The 18,559-nt window shown below is 37.8% G+C and overlaps 1 protein-coding gene across 1 annotated transcript in view; it reads right to left on the bottom strand.

Annotated features, from left to right (window-relative positions):
- esr2a (estrogen receptor 2a) overlaps nucleotides 1-18,559 on the bottom strand; it is a 56,533-nt gene extending 37,974 nt beyond the window's left edge. The window contains exon 1 of the mRNA XM_044376964.1: nucleotides 18,312-18,559. The gene's annotated coding sequence lies outside the window, so the exon portion shown is untranslated. The remainder of the gene's footprint in view (nucleotides 1-18,311) is intronic.

An 18,559-nucleotide genomic window follows, 5' to 3' on the forward strand; every position in this document is an offset into this window, starting at 1 on the left:
GTGATGTTCCTGTAACAAATAAGAAACTGATAGCTTACTGCACCATACTTGTGTCACATTTAATTATGTTTATTTTAACACATTTTAAAGCATATTTTAGATCCTAAATACATACATCATGGCCCTATTGAATGGACTCCGTTATGCTGGTCTCTGACTTGCCATAGAAAAACATTATTTCTTCTTTTTTCATTAATGTGTTTGAAACATTTTTCTCCTTTCACATGATCATAAGCTTTAGAGAGGTGTATAAATGCGATATGATATTTAATTTTCTCCCTCACACAGTAATCAATAAGAATGTGTTTAATGGGCTGAGGGTTTGTACCAGAATATAAGCCTATCATTTAAAATGAAATCATATCATTTTGCCGTGCTGTTAATCCCACTTATGCCATGAGAGTTATTACATGTTTTCATGTAGAATGACAGTGCGCCCTAGTGGTACGTTTCCTCACTAACACCAAATAGGGACTTCAGTAATAATGATGAGGTCGCCTTTCCAAGTACTGTACTTTATCTCATCATTTTACAGCCATTATTATAAGTTACAAACCACAATGATTGACTAGTTGATTTTGAGAAGACTCTTACTGGGAATAGACCAGTGCAGGTTTTTGAAGGCTGAAAAATGTAGGTATGAAACTCAAATTTTACAGATTTGATGTGTCTACATGTGTATTTACATGTCAAAAGTGTGTTTTTGTCTAAGTGGAAGGACATTTTTCACTGCTGGTAAAGGATATTTCTCTCTGTGTTAGAGCAGCCAGAAAGTGACTGAATGTTAGTTTTATGACACATTTTATGTATCTTATAAATGTAAAATTGTATTACAGTAGAAAAAGCCATAATACACTGAAAAACTTCCATTCAAACTTCAGTTTTGCTGAATTGACCTACTCTTCATCACACTACACCACTCACCATTGCTTTTAATTCACTACTACAACTTTAAAGGCAGGAAACTGCTGCACCAGCTTTCTTCTGGATTAACTCTTCAGTCACCTTCTTATTTTGCAATGAGACGATCCCTAGTTTCAGTTTGCCAACACCTTTCAGATGATGCAAAAATACAATAGAGACATTTTTACTAGTAGCCTGCAGTTCCAGCCCTGCAGTTTGAATGTTAATCTTGACAATAACAAACTAACTTTGACAATACCTACTGTTTTGAGAAATCAAATGGTGAAGGTGGTTGACCGTAAAACTACTCTGACAGTAAAAAACACTTTTTCATTTAAACAGAATTCAAAAGGGAAATGTTGCCTGGTTCCAGACCTCTGAATTGCTGCCAAATTCTCTATTTTTTTTCAGCAATTCAAATAAAATGAATGAATAACGAAGTGAAATGAAATGGCAGTTCAGTCTGATCAGGCTGTCAGTCAGAGGGAATATTGGTTCTGAAGTAGACTCGCAGTTTTACTTCATTGTTACACACGGCTTCCAAATAGAACGGTGCTCGATCTTTGTTGTTAAATTTAAAAGACATCTGGGACACTTAATATGTGACGATCAAAGAGTCTTATAAAGAATCTCCTGGTTGAATTATCTTGATTGTGTACCAAAGTTGTTTTTTTTTTGCAAAACACCAAACTATGCTGCTTTACTGTATAAGGAAGAATTTTACTGCCGGATGTAAAATGAACGCTTAAAACTAAAACAGGACTATTCAAAACGAGTTGTTTCATGATTTTTCATCTGCATGTGGTGGGCGCACACACATACACACACACACACACACACATACACACACACGTGCACACACACACACGTACACATGCAAGATGTTGATACAAAGGGAGGAGTTCAGTGAACTGTAAAAACACTAATGGGATCCCTGACAATATAATTAACTAATGAGGCTGATGGAAATGACAGCTCTCTGTCACCAGACACCCACACTCCCTGTCCCTTAATTATCCCCTCCGCCCCCTCTTTCCCCCACTGGATGCTCTCTCCTCACATCTGCTGCTGCTCTCCTCCATTTTCAGCTGCAGTCCTCAACGATCCTCTCATATGCTGATTCAGTATTTTATCACTTGAGAATCTGCCAGAGTTGAACTGAAAGTGGATCGATTTCATTTTTATTGCATAAACCAGCACAGCTTTTCTGATGGTTTTGATTGTCCGTTCACTTTGGTCCCCAGGCGGTGTACCCGTTTCTGGGTTGCATGTGGCCACATACAATTGCGGGAACACGCTTGTTGTTTTTAGGACGTTTATGTTGCAAGAATAACTATAAAAATGTAGGCCTATAAAAGTTTTTTTTCTTCCTAAGCATGTCCCTGAATGACTGCGACTAATGTTTTTAATTTAATTAATTAATCGTTTGTTCTGAAAACATCAGAGAACAGTGAAAACTGCCCACATAACACAAATTTATATCTTCAAATTGTTGATTTTTTCAGTCTGAACCCAACATTTCTATAAAATAACAAAGAAAAACAGCAAGTTCTCACATTTGAGAAGCAGAATCCAAGAGAATATTTAACATTTTTACTGATAAAAGGCTTAAATACCTAATTTTGATTAATTTAGTGCTGATTAACTTATTAATCACTTCATAGTTTCAGCTTTGACGTGAGCCATAACACATGTCAAAGTCTGATGGTTGCTCCAGACCAAACATTGAATACATACAACATGGTTTGCATCCATTGAAATATATCAGACGGATTTCTTTCAGCCGTTTGACCAGCTAGGAAATAAATCTCTCACTCTCACCTGTTTGATATGCTGCTTTTACCACCTGCTCGTTCCCATTACAACCTGCACTCAGTGGGACAACACATTTGGCACAAAGACCGGCCTGCTGTGAGTGCATGCGCGTGCCTGAGTGCGCTTGATACCCCTCTGAGGCTTAAACTGCGGGTGCACAACTTAATGGAAACCTAATTAAATATCTCTTCTGTTCAGTAAACAACTGAGCTTAAAATAATTCAGGGGACCTCACCTGTCTCTAGTTTTCAGATTTATATAGACCCAAGTATACAAAACAGCTTATGTAAAACACAATTTCCCCAGCAGACACTACTATTACAGCTTAATTTGATGTTTAATGGTACAACCTTAAAAAACGGTGCACTCAGGAGGTCAGAAATGTGCGATGCAGGAGTCGCCGCTGTGGCTGTGACCACCACAGAAACATCACTGTTACATTGTGTTGAAGTGTCACTGACTGACTACAACCACTGATTTATTGCTGAGCCACAAAGAGGCTTCCTTTGTATCCCGGCATTAAAGCCAGGAATGTTGGACGCTCCATTAATTAGGCAGTTTGTTGTGCTTTTGCATAGGGACACTGGTAATGATTAAGCAACTCTGTAGCCACACAAACACACACACACACACAAAAACAAATTAACTTTAACTTAGTGTGTTGTGGAGCTGCCATGATTACTCTATTAACTGATCCAACAGATAAGTTATCTGCAACTATTTTGATAATCACATAATCATTTCTGTCATTTTTCAAGATAAAAGGCCAAATATTCTCTGGTTTCAGCTTCTCAGTTGTGAGGATTTGCTCCTTTTCTTTGTCATATGTGAAAGTAAATTAAAAGTCTTTATGTTTTGGACGATTGGTTGAAAAAATATTGCAAGTTGAAGACATTATTAAAGGTACAGTGTGTAGAATTTAGTGGCATCTGGCAGACTTGGCCTGGACTGTAGGAACAATAGTTCAACAGTAGGGTTCAGTGTAATCATGTGCAGCTGCAACAAATTCTAACACAGAGCCAAGTGCATGTCCTGTAAATGAAATGCCTCTTAACACACTGTCTATGACACACACACACACACACACACACACATTCATCAGTACCATGACTATACGGTGACAGTGATCTCAATCCTCACATTAGTGTTTTGTCTACACAGCTGTTTCCTCCTCTGTCTGTCTGATGATTAGCAGCAGTAGTACTGGCGGCCCGCCATTATCTGGCATTTGCTGGAGAATCGAGGTACACTCTACTGTAAACTGGTTCAAACCAGATGTGATAGTGAGCACATATACTAATCTGATACATTAAGTAATGTCCACAACAGTCAGGTGCCCAAATGATCATTGAAACAGGTTTTGCTCACTGTAATAATTCTTCCTGGTTCCTCTCATTCACCAACAAACACACACACACACACACACACCAATGGCAGTGGAGCTACCATGCAAGTCACTGGCCTAAGCATCAGGAGCAGTTGGGGTTCACCGTCTTGCTAAGGGACGCTTTGACACGTGAACAGGAGGGGCCAGGAATCAAACCGCTAACCCTACGATTAATGGACGACCCACTCCCCTTCCTGAGCCATTATTAAAGTATGTAGATATTATGGTAGCATCTTATTCACACACTCTCCCAGTTGAAAGCATTGCTTAATGTTGGAGCTGTTAAAGGAGGGAACTCATGGAAGCGTTGAGTGCAGCTTCAACAATTAGTCGATTAATAATCGAATAATCATTTTAGTCACTTTTTTAAGAATAAATGCCAGAAATTCTCTGGCTTCAGGTTCTCAAATATGAAGGCTTGCTGCTCGTCTTTAAACTGAATATTTTGGCCTTTGGACTGTTAGTTGGACAAAACAAGACATTTGAAGACATCACCTTGCACTCTGGGAAATGATATGACATCTTTGTACAGCTAATCAATGAATCGAGAAAATAATTGGCAGATTAATTGATAATAAAATTAATTGTTAGTTGCAGCCCTAGTATTGGGGGAATGAGTGAAGACAGTCACATTATTGTGCTACAATACAGCTAACTGAAACTACAACGCCTGCTCGCTTACTTAAAAATTGAACTTTGTGGCAGATCTACGGCCTACATAGGTCTGGCAGTCTTGTGTCAAGGGTTTAGAAATGAAACATGAATGAAACACAGTTGCATGTGTTGAGTGATGAAAGGTTTAAACATTCCTCACATTATGTTTCATTATTTGTACCAGCTTTGTAAATGCTCTGTTACTGTATCACTTTAACATATTGTTGTGTGACTGCATGTGTTCTGTGGCATGGACCATTGTATCTTCTAGTGATGGATTGGTACTCTGATTGGCTAAACTGCCACAGACTATGTTAAACATAACTTTGCATGCTCATTTTCTTTGTACACCAGTTACTGATCCACTGCTGGTATGCAAAAGCCTCTTATCTGTTTTTTAGCCACGTTAGTGACTCTGAGTTTGAGTGAAATGTCTCAACACGTATTGGATGGATTGCCATAAAATTTGAACATTCATGTTCCCGTCATTGTAATAACTTAAGTGACCCTTTAACTCTTCATTTAGTGTTATTATCGGGTCAAAATCTTAATGCTAAATGCTATTAAAATAGCATTTTATCACGTGGACGTTAGCATTAAGCTCAAAGCACCCCTCTAATCACCATAATGAGAGAATCCAATAGCCAGGATGCCTTTTCAACCATATTTTCTGCATTTGATAATGAGAGCAAACTCATGTCACCAAAGTCACATACTATACCAAACACTCATACATGAAATTACATTCATTTCTTCACTACAGCCCAAAACACAGATATTACAATATTTTAAAGTGTTATCCCAGGCCACTGTTTAAAAATAAACAAGCTTCTGATGAGAGAGACCCTTGCTTCTTGCCTCCTCTTCCCTTTCTTTTCTCCTCTGTGCGTAGTAGAAATCCCTCCCTTTGGCTGTAAACTTACTGACCCTCTTTGCTGCAGCGGTAGTGCTCATCTCTGCATTGACTCCTTCTGTGGAGAAAAATCAATAAGCAAGGGTCAAAACAGGCACTGAAGGAGGAAGGAGTATTGGTAACACTATAAAACCATCAGCACAGGATTTATTGAGAATGCAACCGTGGTCTCAGCACAAAGTATTGTGCATCGTGTTTGTGTGTTAACTGCTGTATAAGAAAACTTATTAGCTTGATCCAAATAATAATAATACTGATTCTAATGTCAAATATTAAAAAGCTTGAATAAAACAGATAAATGTTGAGAAAATATGATGCATAAAGACTTGAACTGCAGTTAGATTCATTAACATTTTGAATATACTAAATTCAAACACACACACACACACACATACACAAGAAACCTCTGATAGGCCTAATGTGAAGACATAAGCCTTTCCCCTTTCCACACATGCATCTCACCTCTCAGCACTCTCAGCCCTCATCATGAATGTGCCGCCACGGAGTATCTTTGGCTCCACGCCTGCTGGTGTCCATGCCGCGCTCAAGCTCCTTATCAGGTGTCAGATGCGGGTTTGATGTCACTGAGGGCCTGTTCATTTCCCTTCACACTCTGCTTTTTGAGCTTTATTACATGGAACAAGTAACAAATGAAAGTATGGCACTCATCACTAATCGCCGGAGGAAGTGTATCACTTTTGTTATTAGAGTATATAGATCAAAGAAAAAATGGTTTAAAATTCATTTGGATTTTAAAAAAAAGGGGGGTTTATTTTAATTAGTTTTCCCAGTTCCTGTTTTTTTTTTTTTTTTTTTTTTTACTTTTTCTACACTTCGTTTGCAGTGTTACCTCTACTTTCTCCTCATAATGACATCAGATTGTTTACACATGCCCACAAACAGCCGTCTGTTCCATAGTCTTTGTTGCTTAGGTTCTGCCTTGGGTTGTTTGTGTTGTCCACTTGCATAATTCAGATTGGAATCGAGCTCAATCATGTACGGATGTGTTTGAGAAGTTTCCATTTCGAGTAATGTTTGTTTACGTGGCCTCCAGGTCACGAGTCAGAACTGAGGGGCTGCATAAAGGAAAAGTAGAAGATAAATAAGGAGTAAATTCTGCAAAGATACACCAGTAGAGACTCAGAGTAAAAATATAGACCTAGATTTGTGCATGATACATCCCCTTTAAGCAGTGTAATGCTGGTAGATGGGCAGCAGCGACGCTTTGCTTTTGAGGCTAATGCTAGTGTAGTTTAGCTGAAAATGCACGGTCCTGAACTGTCTGCAGAGCTTGGAAAGTCCCATAGCCAACCGTGGGAACATAGGACATGAAAGCCAGGATAAGTGAATGAACAGTTCAGATGCAAAGTTGCCTCCTCGACATTATTGGCAATTAGCGGCTGATAAGTGGGCAGGAAAGGCAGCAGACAGTGTGTGAATGTCACCAGAGAGCATGGAGATAAACAGACATTTGCGCAGTGGTCTGAGAACATGAGAATGAAGAGCTGATGCTGTCACCGTAAAGTTAATCCAGGAGGCAGCGGATAAGCAGGGTTTTAACATATACAGTTAATAAATGTGTAGCTACTGCTATCAAACATATACCACCTGAGATTCAATCAGTCAAACTGAGTCATATTCAACAATATAACCAGCATGTGAGACTTTACACTATATCAGACAGAATGCAAAGTGACTCGTCCTGTAGATATTTCCCAAGACATGTCACCAAGCACTCAGGAAGTGATGCATTTCTGCAGTTTGGTATAAATAGAAGAACTGGGCACTTAGCATGAATGAACAAAGCTACTGTAAGAGCTTTTATTAACAGTTACAGTCCATTATCTTGCTTGTCAGTTTGGTAAGATTAGAAAGGAAACATATCATTTCCTTTGACATAAATCCTGAGATAAACTTCTGCCTTTGTGTGCTCCAAATATTGTGTCTTAACTAATGTACTGGCCACACTTTGATTTTTAAACTGATCTCAGAGCAGTGTAATGCAAAAAAAACATCAGCGACTGCTTAATACCAGCTAAAGCTTAAAATATTTCCTGCACTCTATATACTTTAGTTCTTCACAGCAACTCAAAGGGCCTCCAGAAAATGAAGCCTAAGGAACCATTTCATTTTCTGGTACTGAAAGAACCAATAGCTACCTTCACTGGATGCATCTTGAAGCTACAGAAAGACCATCGTGGACTCAAAAATTTATGAAATACGAGTTGTGCTGCAAACATAAACGGTTACAGTCTTTGATACAAGGAACTGAATGATTGACAAAGAGATTAAATTCTACAAATTGATTATTACTATAGCCAACTATCCAGCTAGCTAAAACACAGATAAAATTGGAGAATAACCAGTAGAGTTGCAGATGACTGATGCAGCTCAAATATCTGGGACTTACTTGAAACATCTAAGGGTTTCTTGGACCCAAAAGTTCTCACAATGTCACTGCCTATCAGCTCATAACTGAGAAGCGCTGCTTGATAGCTATTTAAAAATCATCAAATATGTTCTATATGGCACAAATGCAGAGAGAAACATACAATAAGGACACACATATAGTGGATGTAAAATATATTGTGACTGAAAATAATGGAAGAAAAACTACTCTTTGATTTTGGAACTGTACAGAAGCCTGCCTGTGGAGGGCAACAGAGCCTCAAGTTTAAACCCATATTTTACCCCCTTCTATTGAACCATTTTTGTTAAGAATGTATGAGTAATACAAAATTGGATCTATGACAGCTATGTCTTTCGTCCAACTGAATGCATGACGTCTTATGGCCGTAAGATGAATGGAGTGCGCTTTTGCAAGAACGGATCTGTGAATGACAAATCCTCACTTCCTCTGAGGATTTGTCAAGGTGTTTGGACCACATGCCAATGTGGCTTACAGTATATAGATGACAGAGTTAGTGGTCACATTGTCCAGAAGTTGTTTTTCTGTAGTGATAATGGTCTTACTAACAGATTTGGAGGGTATGTCGAGCTATTTTCATTAGGAACAGATTAGTTTTGAATAACAGGTTAGATATACACTCATAAACCTCATTCAGGCTGGCAATCGTGATCATCGGGTGGAATTTTCTCCCTCCCTTTGATGTTTCTCCAAGGGTGACTATTTATACAGCCACCACCACTTGTTGTCTGGAAAGTGCAAGCCTCTGCTTCTACGTAGATTCCCGCTGTACACAAGCATATAAACACGGCCGGGCTCAGAACGCTGCCCTCCTTATCGACAGGAACCCAAAGTTCCTCCAGTGGAAATGTCTTTGTTCCCCCTCGGCTGCCACACAATGAGCGCGACTCTCTGGAGTCGGCTGAAGGCACTGCGAGCGAAGGCCTTTACTCATTCCACACATAGCAAAGCGAAGGCGCTGACCTTGGCAAGAAGCTATTAAAATTGTTCTCCCCCGAACACGCATATGAAAAGTCACCTTGGCAGTGGCACACAAAAACACACTGTTGTATGCAACAAAACACGTTTCAGGAATAGCTTCAAGCTAAAAAAAAAAACAAAACAAAAGGAAAGATACAAATTAGAAAGACCAGAGGTACTTACAATGTCTATGTATCTATCGATCTATGTGTCTGCCTATCCATCTATCTACAGTATGTTTTCTTCTGCTGCTGACCATATCGTTTGGCATCCACCTATGATATCAAATAGTATATATTTAACATTTCATATCAACCCATCTATCTCCCTCTCCATGGTTTCTACCTATTCATCATACAGTAACTGACCACAGTATTTGCCTCTTTATCGACTAGAAATGCACCAATTACAATTGCTGGTTTCTGCTCTCAGTTGCATTCATTCAGTCCTGACAGGTTGCTGAGTCAGTTTTTTAATGCCACAGCAATCCCTGGTCTCATGTTACAAAATGATTCTAATGAATTCCAAGCAGTGGGGAATACTGATTTATAAGGCTGCAACTAACGATTATTTTCATTATTGATCAATCTGTCCATTATTTTCACGATCAATTGATTGATTGTTTGGTCCGTAAAATGTCTGTAAATGGTGAAAAATGTCGATCACCGTTTCCCAAAGCCCAAGATGATGTCCTCAAATGTCTTCTTTTGTCCTGACCAACAGTTCACAACCCAAAGACATTTAGTTTACTGTCATAGAAGACTAAAGAAACTAAAGAAGAATTTGAGAGGCTGGAATCAGAGAATTTGGACATTTCCATCTTAAAAAAAGACTCAAAATGATTAATCGATTATGAAAATAGTTGGCGATTAATTTGATACTTGTTCTGACATGTATGACCCTCTGCCAAGTACAAGGCGGCACAGCTGCATGACAGATTCAGCAACTCAGGCCCTGGAGAATGTTTAACCTCCTACATACAGTACAGTATCAGCAGAGTCAGACAAACACACGCACATGGATTTTCCCTAATGACTTGCCTCACGGCAGCAGTCAGTCGGGGCTCCACAGAGGATGAAATCCTGTTACAGCTGGCTTTTCATGATGCCTTTAACCGCATTACACTCCCCTCTCAAGTCTAGATCCAATTTCCCTATCAAACGAGCTAGCACACACAGCTACACTGTGACAAGGCTGCCTGCCTTTAATGTCATAAAAAAACAAAGTATGTTTTTCTTCTTTCTGGTTCTCCAGTGGCCGGACTCTCTGGGTAGATGGGGACAGGAACTCTGTCAGACAGATGAGGGAGGAGGAGGAGGGAGCGGTGGGTGAGTGGATAACTCACTTGTCTCTGGTGTATGTTTGTGTGTGTTTGTTCTCATAATAATAGTAAAATGATGAGGAAAATCCTCTTGAGTGAGAACATTTTGTCACCTCACCTGTTCAATTATGTTGTTTAGGAACAGGGCTTAGGTTAAGGGTAACAGTAAGGATGTGAATAAGAAAAACAATATGTTGAGGGTGAAGATGTCCTGTTATGAAGGGGTTAAAGGAAAAAACACTTGAATCTGGCTTTAAATACATAAACTAATATCATTGTCTTACAATTTATCTTGCCAAGTTTTCTTACATGAAATGCAGATGCTTCCAGCTTCTCAAACATGAGCCATTTTTCGCTGTGTGTTTTTTCCTGAAGTGCTTTGCCACAATCATGGAATGAAAGTCATGATTTTCAACACACTGCAAATCCACAGTTTATTCTCTGAAAACATTAAATGCATTTCTTGTTGCTTGACCCAGTGGTGCATTGACTTTGCATTGGTAACCAAATGGATTACACTGCTTTTTTAATGGTTTGCATTACTCTGAAGCACTTTTACCAGCATGCTCATTGTGAAAATCCTCACATGCAAAATAGTGTACCCAATTATCATAACCATCCAAACATAAATGATTCATATTGTCAATAATCCGCCATTGTAGTAATGTCACAAGAACTTATAACAGGTGAATCTTTAGACTCAGTGAGTTTAAAGATTGAGTGAGTTAGTTCACAGATTAAGTGATGATGGTAATCGTTGGTTGCAGATCTACAGTATTTCTAGAAACTCAGACATATTTTCAGATTCAAGATCAAAGGTAAACCTTACATTCAAGGAGCAGGGGCTTCTGTCAAGACTCCCAATTTTGCACCAAAGGTCAATAATCATTCAGGAAGAAAGTGATCATACATGGGTAGGACTGCAACTAACAATTATTTTCATTATCGATTAATCTGCCAATTATTTTCTTGATTAATTGATCATTGGTTTTTTTCTATAAAAAGGTCAGAAAATCATGAAAAATGTCCAACATGATTTCTCATAGTCAGAAGTGAGACCTTCAAATGTTGTTATTTCATCCAACCAACAGTCCCAGACCCAAAGATATTGAGTTAAAATAGTATTGGAAGTATTAAATCAACACATTTGAGGAGCTGAAACCTGGCATTTTTGTTTGAATAATTACTTAAACCATTATGCGATTATCAAAATAGTTGCCAAGTAATTTTCTGTCGACTAATCTTTGAATTGACTCATTTTTGCAGTTCTTATACAGGGGCATTCATGTCTGGTCAGGGACCTCTGTTGCATGTCATTCCCTATCTACTCCTCTATACCTCTACACCGATAAGACAATTTGATCATATCACAACGAGATTCCTCTGAAAATCATTAGATAATAATGCTGAATCATAAGGGCCCAACAAAGGTTTTACTGTTGCTGTTTATAAATAATAAATAATAAACTGAGGAACTGGTTACATGGGATGAGCGGTGAAGAGATCCCTGAGATTCTTTTGATTCTACCAATTCTATACTGTTTATCATTAATGAACCTACAACAGAAAGCTATTTACCAAGCTTCCAATCAAGCTTCCAGTGATGAAAAGCTTGATTATCTGTAGTTAGATGCGTTTTTCTTTCGCAACCCCCCTGCATATAATAATTATCAAGTAAAATTGACATAAAGACCTATAAAATAGCAAAATCAGCTTTACTGAGAGCCAGTGATCTTTCAGGGAAGGTGGGTCCATGGCAGGTCATATTACCCCTCCCCCCTGGTCCCAGCAGCAGAGAAACTGTCTGTCTATTGGAGAGGATGCTGCAGCATCGGCCACATGTTCGTCTGCAGGATAAAAGGCCTTCCTTATCAAGTCAGCTGTCACATCGGGCACCTTGCCAAGCAGTAACATCCATCCACTCGCTATTCCCAGCTGTGTCCTTATTGCTCAATGCCAACGCAGAGTCCTCTCATGACCTCGTACAACCTCAATTTAGAGATTTCCTCCACAATCTGATGGCTACCAACACAAATACACAAAATTTAGACTAATCAGTTTGAACAAAGGTGAAATTATTGAGCATCTCTGGTGGGTCCTTACATGAAGGGATGAAAATAGTTGCAACCAAATGCAACGAAGGCCCATGATCCCATAGAGCCTTAATGGATGAAAGGGATTATTGGACCTAAAGAAGGTAATCAATAGTCTTTACGTGGGACTTTCCCTGTAACTTTCCATTATCCTTTCATTTAGTCATTGTAATTGAACTGATTGACTACAGATGGAGTTGACCCCTGATCAGGTGTCAAAGGTCACGCCTGTCAAGTGTCAAGTTGAGAGAATTGATTAAAGGATCGAATGGATTTCTGATTAATTGATTCTCTCCACCTCCCCTCAAACACAGAAAGAAGAAACATTCAAACATTAATCAGCTGGAGAATGCATTGCTTTTTGAAATCAGGACCTTGATATTTCTGATATCAGCTCGGAAAAGTTTAAAATAAAATGGTTTTCTTTTTAAAAATTTAGGCAGAGCAAGGCCAGTTTGCATAGCACATTTTAACAACAAGGCAATTCAAAATGCTTTACATAAAACATAAAAGGCATCAAGCAACACAAGGCAATATAAAAAGACATTTAAATACCATTAAAAAGAGTTAAATTGGAATTTAAAATAAGCTAAAATAGAACAAGACATAAAACAGGAGAGTAAAAGTTACAGTGCAGTGTAAGATATAAATCAAAAGCCTCAAATTTGATTTAAAAAAAGGCAGCAGCAAACAGAAAAGTCTTCAGCTGTGATTTAAAAGAACTGAGAGTTGCAGCAGACATGCAGTTTTCTGTGAGTTCGTTCCAGATATGTGGAGCATAAAAACTGAACACTGCTTCTCAATGTTTAGTTTTGACTCTGGGGACAGAAAGCAGACCTGTCCCAGACAACCTGAGAGGTCTGTATGGTTCATAACGTAGCAGCAGATCAGAAATATATTTTGGCCCTAAACCATTCAGTACTTTATAAACCAAAAGCAGTGTTTTAACATCAATTCTTTGACAGACAGAAATCCAGTGTAAAGATCTGATGGAGCAGCAGCGTTCTGATCGGTTTTTTAAGGAGACCTGTAAAGACACTGTTACAGTAATTGAGTCTACTTAAGATATATACATGGACAAGATTTTCAAAATCTTGCTGAGACAGAAGTCCTTTAATCTTTGATATATTCCTTAGGTGATAGTAGGTTGACATTGTAATTGTCTGAATGTGGCTTTTGAAATTCAGATCTGAGTCCATGACTATACCAAGATTTCTGGCTTGGTTTGTGGTTTTCAGCATTATCAATTGAAGCTCGTTCTTCCCTGGCTCCAAAAACAATTACAGTTTTATCTTTAAATGAATGATGAAATGAAGAAAATTCTGGGACATCTAATCATTGATTTGTTCAATGCACTTACTCAGTGTTTGTATTGGACCATAGTCCCCTGGTGATATGGTTATGTAAATTTGTGTGTTGTCTGCATAATTATTGTAACATATTTTGTTGTTTTCCATAATCTGAGCCAGTGGAAGCATGTAGATGTTGAACAGAAGAGGCCCCAGAATGGAGCCTTGGGGAACTCTGCATGTCATTTTTGTCTGCTCAGAAAAAAATTACCTATAGACACAAAGTAGTCTTTGTCCTTTAAGTAGGATTCAAACCAGTTTGGTACTGTGCCAGAGAGTCCCACCCAGTTTTCCACTCGGTCTATTAGTATGTTGTGGTCGACCGTGTCCAATGCAGCACTGAGATCCAATAATACTAGGGCTTGGCGATAATTGAATTTTATTTTCAATTACGATTACGGCTTCCAACGATTATGGAAACAAGATCATCAAGATAAAACGATTACTGTGCCGCATTCCGTTTCGCATGATGTTCTCGTTTTGTCTTATGTTATAATCCCAGCACATCATGTGTCAGAGCAGTCGGACAGTGCAGTGAGAGACAGACAGAGCAGAGCTCTTCCTCACGGAGCAAATATGTCTGAATTTAACAGTCAAATTTTCAGTGGTGGAAACTGACTTATTTAGATATTTACAGGCTATTTTGTTTTAGTTTCAGTCAGACTTTGGATGCTATTATTTTAGAAACTAGGACACTTCGCTCCATGTCATTTCATCTCCTTTCATCCAGCCACTTGGTACTGTACTTTCTCTGTCTGTAGTTTGTTGTTGTGCACATGCTTACTTGTAAAAAGCTGATTAGTAACCTGGTTACGTGTTTACATGGCAGAGAAAATCGGTGTTCTCCAGGGAGTAAAATCTACCTGTGGGAACCAGGTTTCTCTAATCCCATACTCGGATTACAGAAAGCAGGTTTCTCATTCACATGACAGTTAAGAAATCAGCTTTCTAGAGAAAACCAACTGTAACCTGGTTACTAAAGTGCATGTAAACACATTGCAGGATAATACAAGTCAATGATTTCTGTCAAACCTCTTGTATTTCTCAGAGTACCATGATGAATGATCATTTTAGTATCGATCACTCTCCACACAACATGCATCTTAACAATCACTACAATAGTATGATCTCAATGATTTTGGTCTAATTTGTTTTATATATTCTATGTTTAGTAGTTTTCAGTAGGTTGTGGAAGTACACTACAACATGGTTAATCTTATTTTGATCTAATTTATTATTGATCTACTTATTATTTTTATATTATTTGTTTAAATGTGTGTGTTTATACATTGCAGTGCATTTATTTTATGTATTTATCTCATTTTTTATCATTTATTTTTTATTTGTTTTTCAGTTGAAATTGTATTTAAAGTTCAAGGAAATCCACTATTAAAGAGACAAATTTTATTAAAAAGTTCAATTAATAGGCCTACATGATGTTTCCAAAGTCAATGAGTAATTGTGTTAACTAATTGTGATCTCAATATTGACCAAAGTAATCGTGATTATGATTTTTGCCATCATCCAGCAGCCCTAAATAATACTAAGACTGAGTTTCTGCCACTGTCTGTGTTTATGTGGAAGTCTCAGTGCTGTGGTGTGGTCAAAATTCTGACTGGAAAACATCACAACAGTTCATTAACAGTCTTATTAATTAACATTTAATAAGAATAATTTCAGTTTATTTGGGTTGTGCATTCATCAAATAGGAATGCAACCAACAATTACCTTTTCTTGAAATGTCAGATAGGGGACTAATTGTAAAAAAATAATAATAATAAAAATGCCTGTTATAATTCTCCACAATCCAATAAGATGTATGTCTTTCTCTGTTCGATGAATAGTCCAAAATCTAAATGTATTCCATCTATTATCAAATACAATCCAAAAAAGCTTCAAATCTTCACATTTGAGAAGCTGCAATCAGCAAATTTTTGGCATAATTTCTTACTTTTTTTATTATTTATTATTTAATTTATTTATTATTTATTCAATTATCAAATGTAGCATACTATACTAAATACTTATTCATTCAAATTGTTAAATGTGAAGATTACTTAATTCAGAGCTGAACTGAGAACATTTAAGAAATATACTGTAAGGCTGTTTAAGAGGAATGCTGGAAGTTCATGCAAGCGTTTTGCTACCAATAAAATGCCCTTGAGCAAGGCATCAAGCCCGTGCACGCTGCAGTTGAGCTGCTCATAAAAAGAGAATTCTGGGCATGACTGCAATAAACCGTTAACATGTGAACAAAAGCTACTGCTGGAAAACATTTCTTCCATTCTCTCTATTTTGTGGAATAAAGTCTCAGTAACTGTGTGGATCAGAGCGATAGAAGAGACATGAGCAAAGTTAAAGTAGGATTATGCTAATATGCTCAATCATTTTCTCTCCAGCATTAGTTTTTGAACATAATGGCTCACCTACACTTGACATGGCTCAAGGCAACAAACATATTTCTGTGACAAGCCCAAACCAATACCGGAATGTATGACTTTACAAAATCACTCATTCATTATTTGCTAATTCATTATGAATCAAGTGAGTCAAGGCTGAGTCACACAGTAGGGGAAAAAAATCAGCTCAATGGCTCACTTAAAAAAATAAAAATCTGTGTTTGTAAACCTCACTAGCATTTACACTGCTATGGATGATTACAAAATAATCTCCACTGAAGGTTGCTTGCTTTGGAGCTTTTGATCGTATCACATGTTCTTCAACAGTAGATGAAATTTCCATCAGATTACCATATTTTCTGAGTACTATGCTAACAGTCCGTCAGCTGTGTGACTGGTCTGTAAATGTGTGTTTTTATAAATTAACCTATAAACCGACATGCGTAACAGGTCAAAAATATTCTGGGTGGTTACCTGATTAACGGTTAACCGTTGACATCCCTATTCTTGACCTTTCGATCATATTGCATGATCTTTGCATGAGCTTTCAACCAACATGAACAAGAAGCCCTTAATGTGTTCATCTGTGATTTCCAACAAGTCTTCCAAATTAAACGGCAAAATAAGTTGTTGGCCCATGACCTCCAAAACAACACTGTAAGTGTTTTCTGATCTGACACGCTGATCAACAGGATGTTGCTTGTTTAAAAACTGCCAAAATAAAACTGTCGTCTCTTATCTTACACAATTAAGGTTTGGTTAGGTTCACGCACAAAACCAAGTTGGTTAGGGTTAGAGAAACATTGTGGTTTGGGTTATGATTGATACTTTGTTAGGGTTAGTGGACCTTCTTTGCCATGGTTACAATAACAACAACTTGGTTAAGGAAAAATCATGGTCACGATTAAAAGAAACCAACGTTGACTGTCGGAAGGAAACAGGAAACAAACAGCAGTCTACAATGGTAAAGTCTGATGTTTGTTTAACCATCTGTCCATTTACATGTTTACAGGCACATTAAATCTGTAGTATACACACTTTTTTTTATGACATTATGGTTACATGGTATGTGGCTTACTGTAAAGCACTAAGCCATTGCTTCTGTGGAAGACTGGCCAAATGTACACAAAGTAATGTCCCATTGATAATACCACCAAAAATACAATGAAGGTAAAGAGCGAAGAAAAAAAATTAGGCTAAGTTTCAGTGATCTAACACATAACTAAAATATTAACATTAGACATCAGGTTTTCATCACAGTCTGTTTACATCAAATAGCAACCAATTATGTGTTCATTGCTGTCGCTATGACTGTCCGCCTACATGTCAACTACAAAACAAGATGCAGCAAGTTGTCTGTTCTCTATGGAATATTGAAAGGTGAGTAGAAACACATCAACTGACTGTGCACAAAAAAAGTAGATTAAGGGTATAATGTTTCTTTTAAACATCCTATCATGTGCTCTTTTCCATGGTAACTTTCAGAGTATTCTGATAACTTACATTTCTTATATATAGGTCTGTTTTGGTTGGGGATGACCAATTCACCCAATAAAAAAATAATACTTATGTCCATAACAAGGATGAGTGTACATCTAGAATACTCTATGTATGTAACAAAACCAGTGGCCTGTGATAAATACATAAATGTCAAGCAGCAAATACTGTACAATGTCAATACAATGTTAGAAAGCTGGTTTACAGCATGCCATTAGAAAAAACCCCAAAACAAGAGCAACAACTTGGGGGAAAAATGCTACAAAATCAAAATAACGCTGTGAATCAGCAGCATGAAAACAATATAATGCACCTGCCAAATAACAACCAGAGGAGAAATAAACTCAGCCAGTGCTAAATTTGCATTGGCATCACAATCAATATAAAATGCAAATGCTGCCCATGAAATGGCAGCAATAAAACTGCTAAAATAAGCAGCAAAGACAGAAGCACAACTGCCAGAGAACAACTAGACAGTCATTGTTAGCTAACAGACATTAGCTCACTGATATTTCCAAGCCCATAAATACGACTGAGCAGAGCCAGGACATTGACTTTGACATTGAATTCAGCACAAGCAGCGTGTACTTACACTTGGTGAAGTTGGTGAAGTGAAGTGAAGCATCTCAGCAGAAAGTAAATCCAGCAGAACAGGCAACTAAACGAGTAGTAAGCTAGCTAGCAGCATATCATCATAAATGTGATGCTGCGGTGGTCGCAGCATATATTTAGTAAATATTATTTACAGTAATGTTACAGAATAGTTAGGAAGCAGTCAGCCTAGCAAAGAAAAGAAATGACAGCACTCTGACAGCTTAAATAGGCCGCTCTTTAGCAAAG

The sequence above is a fragment of the Thunnus albacares genome, chromosome 16 (genome assembly GCF_914725855.1).
Source record: "Thunnus albacares chromosome 16, fThuAlb1.1, whole genome shotgun sequence".
NCBI lineage: Eukaryota > Metazoa > Chordata > Actinopteri > Scombriformes > Scombridae > Thunnus > Thunnus albacares.